This window comes from Strix uralensis, chromosome 4, assembly GCF_047716275.1.
Source record: "Strix uralensis isolate ZFMK-TIS-50842 chromosome 4, bStrUra1, whole genome shotgun sequence".
Taxonomy (NCBI): Eukaryota; Metazoa; Chordata; class Aves; order Strigiformes; family Strigidae; genus Strix; species Strix uralensis.
This window is the reverse complement of record NC_133975.1, coordinates 69,049,438-69,064,185: the sequence shown is the minus strand read 5'-3', so window position 1 is coordinate 69,064,185 and position 14,748 is coordinate 69,049,438. Positions and strand designations below refer to the sequence as shown.

The 14,748-nt window shown below is 35.6% G+C and overlaps 1 long non-coding RNA gene across 1 annotated transcript; it reads left to right on the top strand.

Annotated features, from left to right (window-relative positions):
- Window positions 1–332: 332 nt before the first annotated feature.
- On the top strand, window positions 333–11,543 carry LOC141942206 (uncharacterized). The gene is made up of 4 exons (XR_012628561.1): window positions 333–446; window positions 6,552–6,608; window positions 6,748–6,862; window positions 11,473–11,543. It is a non-coding gene; the product is annotated as an uncharacterized LOC141942206 (long non-coding RNA).
- The last annotated feature ends 3,205 nt before the right edge of the window (window positions 11,544–14,748 follow it).

Genomic DNA, 14,748 nt, shown 5'->3' with positions numbered 1-14,748 from the left:
ACAAAAGCTAAAGTTTCTTCCTCCCAATGGGGCTCCTTGGGAAATGCTAGCAGCTGTGCAGTGCCTCTTCCATGCCGGGACGGGTCATCTCCCTGGTAAACTTGTCTGCTGGACACAGGGTGAAGCCCTCTGCACCTCCAATTGTGAATCTAGCCTGAGCATGGGCAACTGGGCAGATCCTTGTGGTGGATGGAAAATCCAGACCATCCATTTAAAAATAAAACCTGGTGAGGTCCCGAGAGAGTTAGAAATTGTCAATAAAATGACCTGGGCCTATATTTATGTGTTTTTGAATTCTAATTGCTGCTGTCTTCACAGGTGCTCCCATGACAAATTCATGGCCTTTTCACATGTGCTGTATCCCCCATAGGTCATCCTGCTGGTCAGAAGAACTAGAGGAAAGCATTCATGTTGGGGAACTTTTCTTTGTCATTGTTTTTAACACGGTAAATATTTCAAACATATTTCAAACTTGCTTTTCAAGAGTAGCAAAATATTTTTAGGAGTATTTTGGGTTTTTTGAAAGTGAAGAATGCTTAGTGGCATTATTTAACATGGTACTAATGGGAAGCTTGCAATTACTTGAGGACTCTCAGGAGAGATGACAAGATCTGCTGGACACCAAAGAAACACAGGTGGAATTGTGTACAGTCCAGAATGGAGGATAATGCAGAATTTAAAGTGGAAGGGCAAGAAGAGGTTAAATAAGAGGTAATCTATTTCAGTAAAAAGAAATATGACCAGAAGCAAAGCTAACTGTAAAGAAAATGTGTGTAAGTACATTAACAAACTTCTCAGAGTTTCTTCATTTTGTAAATATCCATTATGCTTTCCATCTTCAGCAGAGAAAAATCTGAAAACAAAATACATGATCCCCTGAATGACAGTACTGCTAAACCATAATGACAGCCTGGCTTGTACAAGCAAGAAATGAAGGGAGCAGAACTGCAACCATTTTCATTTTCTTTGAAGGAGATTAATCATGCCACCTGAAATATCAAATATTAAAACAATAACTTGTATAAAGGATTTATACAGTGCTCATCAAGTGTAATAATGTAAACCAAATAAGCTAATCTATTACAGCACTGTAATCATTTCTTCTCGTGACCCCATAAGAGGGGGAAGCCTTGCCACACACTGCAGCCTGCAACTATTCGCCAGTTGGAAAATGCTTTTACTCCAAAACAGCAGCTTCCATCTCCTGTACAGGCAGCTGTGACAAACATACGACAGACTTTGTGACATACATAGAAGAGACTTTATCAGCTTTATGAGCCATATAAAAAGATGATTAAATGTGCTGTCCACTAAATGGGAGCAGCATCGGGATTCCAGCCAAAGAGTAATAGGATTAATCTCAAGAACATAAAATGCGGTATTTTAGTGAAATGTGAATCCTCCCTCTCAAACAATTGTAAAGTGTGCAGCTTTTGCTTGTTTCCATCATATCTACTTAGGCTACTCTTGCAAACATTTGATTTATTCCTATATTTCTAAAATAAGTGAGTATATTTATTTCTGCTGCTTGGGTCACCTACAAATAAATTGGCATGGCATACTTTCCAGTGAACTGCTTTAGCAAGCATATCACTGACTCCAACATTTTGTCAGGATTCTTGACTTTTACAAGCAAAACAACAACGGGAAAAAGGCCTACAAATGCTGCAGTAGTGAGGTACAAAGCTCTGAGATAAAAAAGAAGTCAATTTCCTATAAAATCTGCCTGGATGTTTTAATTATGAAATACCATCTTTAGTTATTTAATTCTTGGGTGCCCTAGGAACACGATAAATTAGAGTATGAATGATAAATGGGTTTGTGAGAAAAACTAGATGGAGCTGATTTCTTGTTTCATTTTTGTTAACAAACATCTGGGGAAAGTCCATGAATTCAAAGAAGACTTTGCCCAACTAAGGGAATGGGAATCAACTTGGAAAATTTAGAGAAATCCAAAGAGTTTGCGTAAAAAGATACTTCATAGTTGGTAAGATAAAACCTTCTTTAGTAGAAGAATCGCATTTTATGGAATATAACTTCCAGTTGTTATAAATACACCTTTTTATTTAATATGAAACAACAGTGCTATTTATCTAATCATTACCACAGTTAAATGCATTATGACACAGTTAATAGCGTATTTCCTGTAGTGATATATTATCTGAAGTAGTTTGGTTTTGTCTTTGTACAAATTCAGTCCTTTTTTAGGGGAAAATTGTTCTCCCGTCCTCCTTTTTGCTTCTCCTAAAACTGTGAGTTGACAGTAGTGTTTAATGATACTGTCAATTTCTTCTGTTTCACTTAGAAATAAGGCTTGAAATAATTAATTTTGATGTGTACTATGAACTCTCATTTGTGTTTCGTTGTAGCCAGGTTGTCCCTAAATATCTCTAAGTTTCATTTAAACAACGAATTATAAATGTACAGGTATGTTCACTTCCACTATTCAGCCAGTAAACTTTATTCAAAAGAAACAAATAGGGGTATGACAGGTTGGATAACAAAAGCATTAAAAGCCAGTAATCTGATGTCAGCTTTTTCTCCTTCATTTAAAATCAGATTTATTGTGTCTGTTTTCTTTTCTGAGGGGTTTACATTAATATGGAATGCTGGCTGCATTATACAGCCCTCCCTCCAGGATATGTGTTTATATTGTAGGCATTGCTTCTTTCAAGCTTGTATCTATTGTGTTAAATTATATTTTATGTGTCCATAATACCGGAGCATGTGGTCTATAATGTGACCCTTCTCCTTTTTATATTACAGCACATCAAATACTTTACTACTGTCTGCACAAAATGCACAAACACAGTAGACTGGCATTTATTTCAGCATGGTTTTGTGGAACATAGGGATATTTTCTTTGGAACAGTATGGTTGTGATTGTGTAAGCTGGTGTAGGTAAGGCTGTCATAAATCTTTATCACAGAAGAGATATTAATTTATCCCAGGTGGCATCCTGGTTTGTGCTTAACTTACATTTGTGGATCCATTTGGGAGGCTGTAAGGTAGTTTCAGTAGAGAAGGCACAAAGCTACAGTCAGGCCAAGGCAGTGCTTCAAATCAACCTATCTTTTGCAAGGAACTAATTGAAGGGTCCTTCTGCATTTCTGGATGCCCGTAATGAAATAGGGTGTGGGTTTAAACTTTTTGACTTGGGACAGAAATTGTCTTGTTATATGTAAGATTTATTGAAATGTTCTACATCTAAAATAGAATTGCAGCCAAACTCAGGCCAGCAAAATAGAGAAAACAAAGCTGATAGCTCGCATTCACAGGTAACTTATTCTATTGTTGAGTATCTATATACTCCCCTATCCATGTAGAGGGGAAAAAAGTAAATATTGATGTTCAGTTCAGAACAATATTAAACCTTTTAAGTAGTTTCTGGCCATAAATCACATATGCTGCAGTCTTCCTTGTAATGTTGCAGAGAATGGACTGGATAAATACTTTGTCAGTTAAATGTGGCTGTTGAAAGAAGTTGCTAAAGCATGTAACAATGTAGCCACTGGGATCAATTTTTATAATGTGCAGCAATATTCAATAAGTCATTAACAAGATTAATGAACTCTAATAAAAAATGCAAGCTCCTATTCCATATTTTACTCATACGGCTGTAGTATAAAATAGCATTTTATGATTTTATTAGGCATATTACTTAATTTTTCTCAAACTGGTCATTTTATTTAAGTTAAAACATATTAAATAGATTTTTTTTCCACAGAGAAATAGGATTTAAAAGAAAAACACCTTATAAAGTACCTTTATAACATTAATAGGTATCTAATCAATAGGCTCAAGTCTGCTCTATTGCAGTAGCATGAGACTCTGAGACTGAGCCAGTGCATAATTGCACCACCTTAGAAAAGTGGAGTATAAGGAGTGTTATATCTCAATCATATATCACCTAATCAAGATTATTTCTTTTTGTGATTTGTATGTTGGTGGAACCCCACTAAATCTCTATTTAGTCGCTCTCAGCCCTCCTGTTCAAGAGGAAAGTATTGTCTTTGCAGGAGCCACTAAACTCATTCCCTTATGCAGACCTTTAGGAAAAGAGACTTGAAGCCATTTGCTGTGGTGAGGAGGGAATGGATGTGAAAGCTGCTGCAGCCATTGAGCTACCCGAGTGCAAAATATGAGAAACAGTAGCATGAGTGACAGCAGAATTTGGCTGAGGGGTCTTGTTTTTCTTGTTAATGTCTTAAATTGTAGCCAATGAGAAGATACTACTGTCAAAGGATATTCATAGAAACACAGCTAAGTGTATTCCAGTATGGAGAGAACTAGCTTTCCACTGAAGGCAAACCAACTTGATGAGACTTTCAGTACAACTTGTCTAGGTGATGGTATGAGACATGTGGAGGCATATTTGTTGCTCTTGGTAACAATTGTGAGATTTCTGAATTAATGAATGGGAAGTGACTCAACAGAAGTCAATAACAGAATAACAGAAACAAGTTATTCTTTACCGGTGATTAAGAGTGAAAGAGACTTAATAACCATCTCCCTGCAACTGTATTATCCCTGGCCTTATTACTTCTCATCTAATGCATTTTTTAGAGTATTTCGTCTGGGCTAAATAATTCAAGTTTTGTACAGCATCTGAGAAGCTGTCTGTCTTTCATGTCCTACTGCTTAATGCTCTTCCACAGCAAAATTTCTCTTAGGGATTCATTGTAGCCCTGCTACTTTCATGTACCTTTGTAGTATGCTGCCTCTGAAGACTATGATTCTTTTTTAAAAAATTCAGAAAACCAAACAAAAAACAGTTGTTAGTAAAAAATGTTTAGTGGGTATAGTGGCCATTCTTTCAAAACGCAGTTTTCAATTAGTCAGTGTTCTGGGAGTTTGTGACGCCTCCTTTCATGCTCCACTGTGATTCTTCTGAGCAAATTTGCTGCAAAGAAAGTGTCCAATGTCAAAACACAGTTGGTTTCCATTTTTTTCTGCTTTTGTGCAAGTTTTACTTAATTAATAACTACTTTGAGTCTTCTTTTATAAAGCTTTGCTCTGGAGACCAGATTCAAGATAGTGTATTTCTGTGATTTAAAAGTTAATTTAAAGGACATATAGGGTGTTACAGCATGCAGCAACAAAGCTTATTTTTGATTCATGTAAGTCTTAGGTCCTGGATTGATTGGTTTAATAACATTTCTTAATAAAGTAAACTGAATGCATCTTATTCCTGTGGTCTTGTGGGATGGAGAGTAGGAAGTTTCAGTCTCTTTATAACTTGTTAACCTTGACTTTGCAAAGGATATTAGAGTGCTATGCTTAGCAATTATTGTTTTATACACACAGCCTTCTTTTGAAAAGACATCTCCATTACACTTGAAAATGTATATATTTACAGGATATAAGTGAGCTTTCAATTTAGCTATGAAGTGCAATCTGGGTATTTATTTGAACACTACATTTACAGCAGTTCTTCTGGACTTCCAGTGTTTTGTCTATGGGCTTTGTGGTCCTGAGGCAGTACTTCAGGAAAACAATCTTACTAGGAGGACATGATTAATAGCACACCAGTGATTTCCTCAGTTATGAGTTAAGTTAAATGTTTGCTTCTTAGTAAAATCTCACCAAAAAATATTTCTTTTCTTTTCAACATACACTCATATTATTCATCCCAATTCCATTCTACTGGTTTTCCTTACATGGAAAAATGCAGACTTGCTGCAATGACTTAAGTATTATGATAAGCCATCTGGGAAAGTGCTGACTTGTACCAAGTGTTAATTTATTGTATTCTTCTCAGAAAACATCTAGAAAAGCCGCTATTTTGTGGATTCCAAGAAGGCCTTTAAGAGGTAATAAATGTGGGCAGTGACCTTCAAACTAGAACTCACTTTGGATCTTAAACCTCATTCATTTCCAGCAGAATACATGCTTCCAAATCTAATGAGCTTCTGAAAACCCCTTCTACTTGAAGTCTGGACATGAGAGAGACGTGTATTTGTTCTTACTGAGAAACTCAAAAAAAGTTTCTTACTGAGAAACTGTCCCTCTAAATTTAACAAATGCTATCTAATGTGTTAGGTACAGCCCTGTGAGATTTCAGGTGTACTCAATGAGGTACAAAAAGATTCATTTCCGAAAATGTTATCTTTCTGCATTCTTCAAATATATGTGAGTGTAGAGGGCATCAGCTGCTTGCAGCATTTTGCAACATCAGCTGAAGCATCAGTTGCTGTGCTTACTTACAAATGAGGCTACAGATAGCAAACCTGGAAAATGAAATATGGAAGGTGCTAAACTAGGAGAACACTTCTGGAGGAGGACAAAAAGAGCACACACAGGCCTACTTTGTTGAGGCAGGTGGTGTCTGCCTCTGGTACTCATTTCTGGCAAAGCCAGCCTTCCTTTCTCATCATTATGAATTTCTGGAGTTCACATTTGCATACTTTCTGTGTATCAGAGGCTCATGGGAGAGGGAAGAAATTCATATGAAACTTGTTACTTGACATACTTCTTTATAACTTATCTATGCAGGCATATTAAATTCTCTAATTACAAGATTCAGGAAAATTATTTTGTATTTTCCTCAGGTCCTGCAAAGCAATGAAGGGAAGATGTACAGCCAGCATGATTCTAAACAGGCAGAGGTAACACACAATTTTGGTTGATTCTTAACATTATCCCATGTCTTTGGGAAGAAAAGGTTCTATAATTTGAGAACAAAATTGTTCTCAAGTGGTGCTATGATTTTGGAACAGAAATCACTGAGATTTTTTTGTCATTTAGAGAAAGAGAATTGAGGAGGCACTTTCTTGGGATCCTCTGGAAGGCCATTGGAGAACACAGATACAAACTAAAATATGAGAGTGCAAAATGCAGAAACAAGCAAGTAAACAGAAAGGTACAAAGCAGAATGAAAACCCAAGTTGAAAACAAAAAAAAATAATTTATGTATTCTTGCTGTTTGAGATCAAGCCAATTGCATCTATTGTTTTGCAGAACTTTCCCAAAGAACAGTTTGTTTCTGTTAAAATATGTCTCAAAAAATACAGTTAGAATCAATAAAGAATAAAAAGGTCTGTGTGTAGAAATCATCTGGCATTTAGCTTCATTTTAGTCACCTTGCAAATGCTTTCTTCTACCAAAGATTTGAAAGCTTTTTTGACTAAAAATAACGTTCCTTCCTCCTTGCTTCTTTCCTGATTTAAGCACATGATCTCCTCCCAGAGGAGATGATCACTTTGCCTTGAGGAGAAGCATAATGTTGCCTTCTCATTTCTGCTGTGCAAAAAGCTGAATGCACAGAGGCATATACTAACAGCAGAGTAATGCCACAAGCCATGGAAGAATGGTTGTTTTGTTTGTAATTTATTCACCAAAAAGGTCAACTCCAGACAGAACATCTGTTTTTTACCGTGATCCTGATTTCACCAAATAATTTGGCATACTGCTGAAGTTTTCAGGAAAAAAAAAGACGTTTAATTAGCTGTTTCAGGGGACTTTCAAAAATATTCTGAAGTACGTTACAGTTATGGGCACATAGCAAAATCATTCCAGATGAGATTCAGCTTGGTGTCTTACAGGAAGAAGTTTGGGAAGAGAGATCATGAGGTGAGAAAACAGCTAGCTGGAAGGAGACCCATTATGGGATAGGGTGTATAGAGTTATTAAGTTGGAGAATTAATCCTTCAGTAGGAGAAAGATACAAAGTGCGTTTATAGCCTAAAAATGTGTTAGTTAATATTTATAATGTGCATCCATCTTTCTCTGTTTCTTGGCTGTGTGTTTAGCATTGGTATTGGCTGGTCTCTTATCAAGTGAAAATGATTATATAAAGCAAAGTGATTAATGTCTGTCTGAGACAATTGAAAGGCTATTTTTGTCTTTTACAGTGCTGCTTTATGTACAGCAAATATGCACAGTACATGAGGTACTTTCTAACAACACAGATAGATGTTTTATTGATCTCCTTCTGTTCCACTTCACTAACTATGCCTATTTTCAGTAAGGTATAGCACCAGGATAATCAAGTATGCATTTAATGTTAAGAGTGCATGTAGCTATCTGGAGAAGCTAGGTCTAATGAATTCAAAGAAATTGCAGACTTCTAAAACTTACGGTGCAGAGAGGAAGAACAGGAGAGAAAAATAAATATTCTGAGGTAGTGAGGTTAAAATGATTTAAAGCACATTGAAGACCTAAAAATAGGAGTTGTCATTTTAAATGGCAAATGCAAATTGTTCTCTGAAATTAAAAGACATCTAGGCAGATTTTGAAAATGAGAATTGTGTGTTCTAAGCCATATATATGCTCTTGAAAACACTCACCCAAACTGACAGATTTTTATGCAATACAAAAATAAAACAAGAGAGAATTATTAAGTGGAATGGTGAGAAATAAATGGCTTGTGTCTGTATACATTTTCAACATTTTTTTCTACTGGGACTTTCTATATAAAAATGTAACTGCTTGGTAAATATTGAAAAAACATAAATGCTTGAGCTGGCTGGAAACATTAAACTTGTGATTAGAATCTGATTAATTATTAAATAACAGCTTCAGTAATATCTTTTCCCTGTAGACATAGTTATAGTTGGTATAACGCATATTAAGATAATTGAGAAAAGCATGTCTTTGTGTACAACAGTATACATATTATCCAAATGGATTCAATTAAACCCACATCAATCGTCAATGTCTCAAAAATTAGGAAATAGCTGATACTAGCAGTTCAAGGGCATACTTAATTTATCCCCACTAGTATTTTGTTAATATTAATTGCATGGCCATTTTATTTTTTCTGTAGAAAATATCTTAAATATATAGTAATTTTACAATAAGCTGAAATGTACAAAGGGGAATTAAACTAATTAAATGAGCAAAAGAATAATAGCAAAAGACAATGATGAATGCTTTACTCAGGAAGTGGACTTGTTCTAATATCTCAAGATCAGGTTCTAGATTTAGTCTTTCCTTTATGTTTTTCTTAACAATCCTGTGAAAAAATTAAAGGGAATATTAATTAAATTATTAATTAAATTCACAGTTCATACAGTGCTAAGAGTGTGAAGAAAAATAAATCTGTTAAACTGGACTCAATAAAATTAACGATAGTGAAATGAAATGCATTATAATACATGACTTCCTTTATTATGATCACATCATGGAAGCCACTTATGTAAATGTGCCTGAAGCATCCGACCAGTTGACAACATAACTGTTCCAGGGAAGACGTTTTACCCCCTTTTTACAGAAAGGGTATTTAAGACATGGTGATACAAAGTTATTAGCCTAATAGTCCCACTGGAGTGGAGATACAAATTGAGATTTCCATGTTCCAGGTTAGCATCTGGAGCAAAGAACTGTAGAGGGAGACTTCTAATGTAAATCTGAGAGAAAATGAAGATGTCCTTGATTGTAAGGGCATTTATCATATTTTTAATTTTCATTGTACTGCGCCATAATTTGGAAAATCTTTAAGAAAGGTGGTGGTCTTAAAATTACATCTGAAGTATGTTGTTTGCTAGGATTTCAATGAATATAATGGTGGAGTAATTACATCTAATAGGGCCGTGTTGGCCCTAAAGATAGTTAAGTACAAGACTAGCATAATGAATTGTTCTGGTTAGGTCAGCTGAACTACATTTATGCTAGAAATAAGTGCAGGTTGGAATATTAAGAATGAATACTAGTTTCAAATTCAAAGTATTTATCAAATATGATCTTATAAACATTTTAAGTTTTATGCCACTTTGAATTACTTGTTTTAATTGCTTTCTCGCAGTGATGTTTATGTAGTTTTTCAGAGATGAGAAGACAATTAGTGAACACTGTTATGCAAAATGTAACAGGAACAAATTTATGCATAATCTTAGTGTGAGAGCAATTTTCAAGTCATGCAAAGACATTTTCTCATTAGTTTTTGCCTACCCAAGTTTAGAGTACTAGGAGAGTTCCCTGAGTTAATTCTTCATTTCCTTCCACATTTTACCATGATCTGAAAGCATTACTGTGAGCTCAAACCTGTCATTGTATTGCAGATCAACATCTTTGTGACATACATGGCACACATCCAACTGTGGCAATGACCAGCTGGGGTTTATACACCTCTGTGAACCTATCCAACTTTTTTCAGAAGTAGACCAACCTGAAACTGAAAGTATTATTGTTCTAGGGGTAGTCAGTGTCTCAAAGTCCTAGTCCTGCAGCTACTCTGGTTCTCTCAGCTAGAGTTGAGAATACCAGGCAGCTCCATCTGGAAAGTACGTAAGATCATCTTGTTTCCTGGACATCTATATCCACTAACAAATTTTGGAATTACTCTTACCTATATCTCTGACTAGAGCAGATAGTAATATTAAATTTATTGTGAAAATATTTATTTTTGAAGATATTTCCATTTGGTGGAACTCATACTGAATGCATTTTTCAATTTGTGACTATTTGTCATCAAGATTCATATATGCACTTATGAAAGGAATGGTTGATCTTTCTCACTAGAGAAACAAAATTCATACTGACAGAAGCTATTTGAAATAATTTGAATAGTTGTAATTGAGCAACTTAAATCTGGGGGAGTAAAAGGCAAAATTTATTCAGCATCTTCTTCATTATGACTCGGACAAAAGGGACCTACCAGAAGGATGTCAGCTTCAAGGCTGAGCAGTATTACAGCACTGAGGAGTTTTAAGTAAAGAGTTTCTACAGGAAGAAATTCAGCATTTTTGAGACTGAAAAATTGTTCACCTGCAATATAGTATTTTTCTGTTAGGATCCATGCAGTGATAAAAGACACCTGGTCAAGGAAAAGAGTTGTGACCAATTACTCAGAATTCTTGTAATAGGACCTCAGAAAACTGGTAAGAAGCATGTAGGAAGGGAACTTAACTGTGCAGTATGTAAATATGTTTTAAAAGATTTTTTTAAGCATTGAATTTGGCAAAGGAGTTAATATAGTCTCACTGATATATAGAAAACTCAGTTGTTTTCCTCCTAGAGAGCTATGAACTACCATTGTTGGATTACTGGAGGAGGAATTTCTTTAGTAGTGTGCATGTTTTGATAATAATAAGCGAAATTTACTTTAAAACTAATGTTCTGATATTCAGCACCAATTCAGTGCTTCTAAGATTAAAATATGCCACTCTTGATACATATTTTCAAGGTATCCACTTATTGTATTGATAGTCTCTATTGTTCACGATATGAATATGATAAAAAAGGAGAACTAGCTCTCATAGCAAAAGTGAAATTGATTTTGCTCATTATCTTGAGTGTCAAAACAAAGGAGAAGGAAAAGAAGCAAGGTAAGCAGTGAAAATGAGAGGTTTAAGATTGTGTTCATGTTAATAGTTTAAACTACTTGGAGTAAAATTTTTACATAGATGACTTGTATTTTCAGACCATAGATTTTCCATTATGAATGTCAAAATAATTATGTTTAATGAAAAATATAATAAATGTGTTCTTGTTTCTTGAGACTGACTTGTTTTGTTTTTTCATTTTCAAAAGGTGCTGCTACTCTGGCCTGGTTCTTAATGATCCATTCTTGAATTGCTGGCAATATCCATGGATCAGGATTTGGAAAACTGCAGGTTTTTTGATGGCTATAACTGATGTAAGGGCATTTGCTGGTAAGAAAATTACTTATATATAGCAAATTGATAAATACTGCACCTTTTTACATCTGCTTTTTTTTTCTTCTGCCTTCATGCTGATGAGACTAACAGTGTGGTCTGTCTAGATGAAAATGAGAAGGATTGTTCTCTAGCGTAAATAGGTACAAGATGCTATTGAAGATGCTTGTGGCCACATATTTCTCTACCATCAACACCATTTGTATTTTTGGTTTTGGGGATTACAAGTTGATAGCAGCCTCTGCCAGAAACACTGTTCAAATCCCTTTGGTTTCATATAACTCTTGTCCATTTTGGGAAAAGCACTAGTTTTCCTTTTTTCTATTGAATTTCTGCAATGTCTCTGTTTTGAGGGATTGCACGAATAGAAACTGCCACAGTGAGTCTGACTGCAGAGGTACATATTTCAGTATAACATTGGCTATAATGATCTTCATTGACTTATTTCAGAGGACGTACCAAAAAAAGGTCCAGGAGGACTGTAGTTAATGGTTTAATGTATCAAAAGAGATGTTTCCCCCTAAACCTTAGGGATTGAACATTAACTTGTATCTGCTTCAGAACAGGTACTGTTTCTTTCATACATACCCTAAAGTAATTGAATAGTCCTGCCATTTACTACATAAGTACCCATTCCTCCTTTAAATCCTGCAAGTTCGTACTGGCTGAGATAGCTTTCCTTTCCCATTTAACTCCCAGCATTTTGACATGCCAAATGCTTTATACCCAAGAGTTTAGATTTTCCTGCCATAGCAACCAGGTATGGTTATTATGTGTTTTGTCAATACTTTAAATATCAGGAGTTATTTGTGTCAAAGGCATTGAAAGTCTTTGGTGATTTTTACAGGAAAAAGCAGTGCTTCATCACAAAGCTATTATGAAGATTACTCTAAAGGCTGTATTCTGCAAGATCCAGTGCCTTTGATTCTCACAGAAGGTCACCAAAATGTGCTAAATGAACTAATATATTGAAAATTGTGTATTTATGAAAAGTACTAGATCTGAGAGTTACTGAAATAAACTAGTGTGAGAGGAAAATTTTTGTATAGAATCAAAATATTGTAAGTCAATATATGAAGGAAGAATGTACCAAACTGTATTATAAAATTACAACTAATGCTATGCAGTAATGAAGCTGTAAGTAAAACTGCTCTAGTAGCAGCTGTAATTATTCCATAAATTAAAGAAAAAATTGCTTGAGAGAGAATGATTGTCAGGCACTTTACACAACCAGATTACTTTAACTGCATTTCTCTTATCAACTATACAGTCCATGGGTGGTAATGGTTTCTAGGCAAGTGCAGATTTTTTTGAGGTAGGTATACTCTACATTTTTTTAATCTGTTGTGTAAATACTCACTTTACTTGTTAGTTAATAATGATAAAAAGGGTGATTAAATAAAGGTGCTGCTTTGGTATAATTAGCACAGCTGTTCATGGCTCCATTTCAGATACCAAGAATGTTTATTTCATGGCAAACATAGAAGACAGAATGGAGCTGCTGGGATTATCTTGAGAATTCAGATCACAGGACCTGCTTCATGAGCAATTTCTTGTCAGAAGTCAGCCAGGAGGCCCTGAATAGCAAGGAGAAGGCACCCTTCACTCAGGCTGCCCATCAGCTAGGGAAACAGCAATTGTGCAAGAATTGTGCAAACAGGAAGGGGGCATCCCTTAAACAAACCAAATCATTGTGGCATCCAGTGATGCTTCTTATTTCTTAGAAACAACAAGCCGTTGTGTACATATTTGAGGGTAGGAGGTGACAAGTGAGGAGGATGAGTGATTCCACAACATTGTGAAAACATTGAGCATCAGCAGTAGGAAACAGGTCGGTCTCAGTCAGTCAGCTATTATCTGAAGACTTGTGGGGTTTTTCCTCTTTTTTCTTGTTTTGTTTTGTTTTGTTTGTTTTTTATCTGGGAGAAGTGAGTTAGTTTGTGATAAGAACCTCTAGCTTGAGTTTTGAAGCTTAATAGATTAGACTTGTCTAGTTGCAATACCCTGCAGATAAAAGGCATCATGCAGCCAGTCCAGTCTCCAATAATTAGTACCTGAGCTTCTTAAACATCTAATTTTATCAGTGCTTCTGTGATTATACATGGATGAAGTCATAAAATACTCTGGGTGTAGACTATAAATGAACAGGTAATATTAACTGAATGTGGTATAAATCAGGGCTCTTTAGAGTCATCAGTGAGCAGGAATCAATATTAAGGAAATTGTAAAATTTCAAATATTTTTTTGCTCTGATAAATAAATTGATTACTTTGGGTCTTCTGGGAGGAAGCGTAGCATTGTAGTTCTATTAGCACTGGAGTAGAAATCTGGATATATGTTTTTGACCTTACTCTGCTATAAAATAGTGACAATACTAGTAACATATATTTGCTTGAAGTTTTCTCTACACAGTCCTAGTGGTTTTAGATCCTTACAGTCTAATTTCAGTTAATGTTCATCATTTACAAGCACAGATAAAAATATTCTGGAGACACATTCTACCTACAATAAATAAATAAATATATTTATAGTTAATAGTTTTGGGATTAGAATAACTTTGCTTTTTAATCCATATTTCTATTATTTGTCCAAGTACCTGGAATTTTTCCCCATTCCAGTCAAAGCAACAAGTAATTTCCTCTTTGAGAAAAGTGCCAATTATTTCTATTCTGAGAAAGCTCCCAGATGAGCACCTTTTCTGGCCTCCAAGGCCAAGATTATCACCGTTCTCACTGATCCATCATATCAGACGTGCTCCTGATATCAGGTATAATGATGTAGCCTCTTGTTACTACCATTCATTGTAGTTCTTCCCCTGTGTTAAATTATCAGAAGAGTGCAGTATGACACCTACCATGCTATATCTGGAATGGATGCATTTGTTAATGTCACCCACTGAATACAGTTATCATGGTTGTGGTACTGTTATGACACTCCAACAATGCATTAGGATTTAAAAACAATTTTCCAGCAGCAGTAGGGTGTGCTTCAGAATCCAGCAGCCCTGAAACACCTTCCCTGAAGTGGTCACAGCTGGACTGCATGTCCCAGGTGAGATACAGATCCCGCACAAGGGATGCCTTGAGCCTGGGTGGTACAGTACTCGCATAGGAAGATGACTATCTTGTGTTCCCTGCTTTCGCATGAGAAA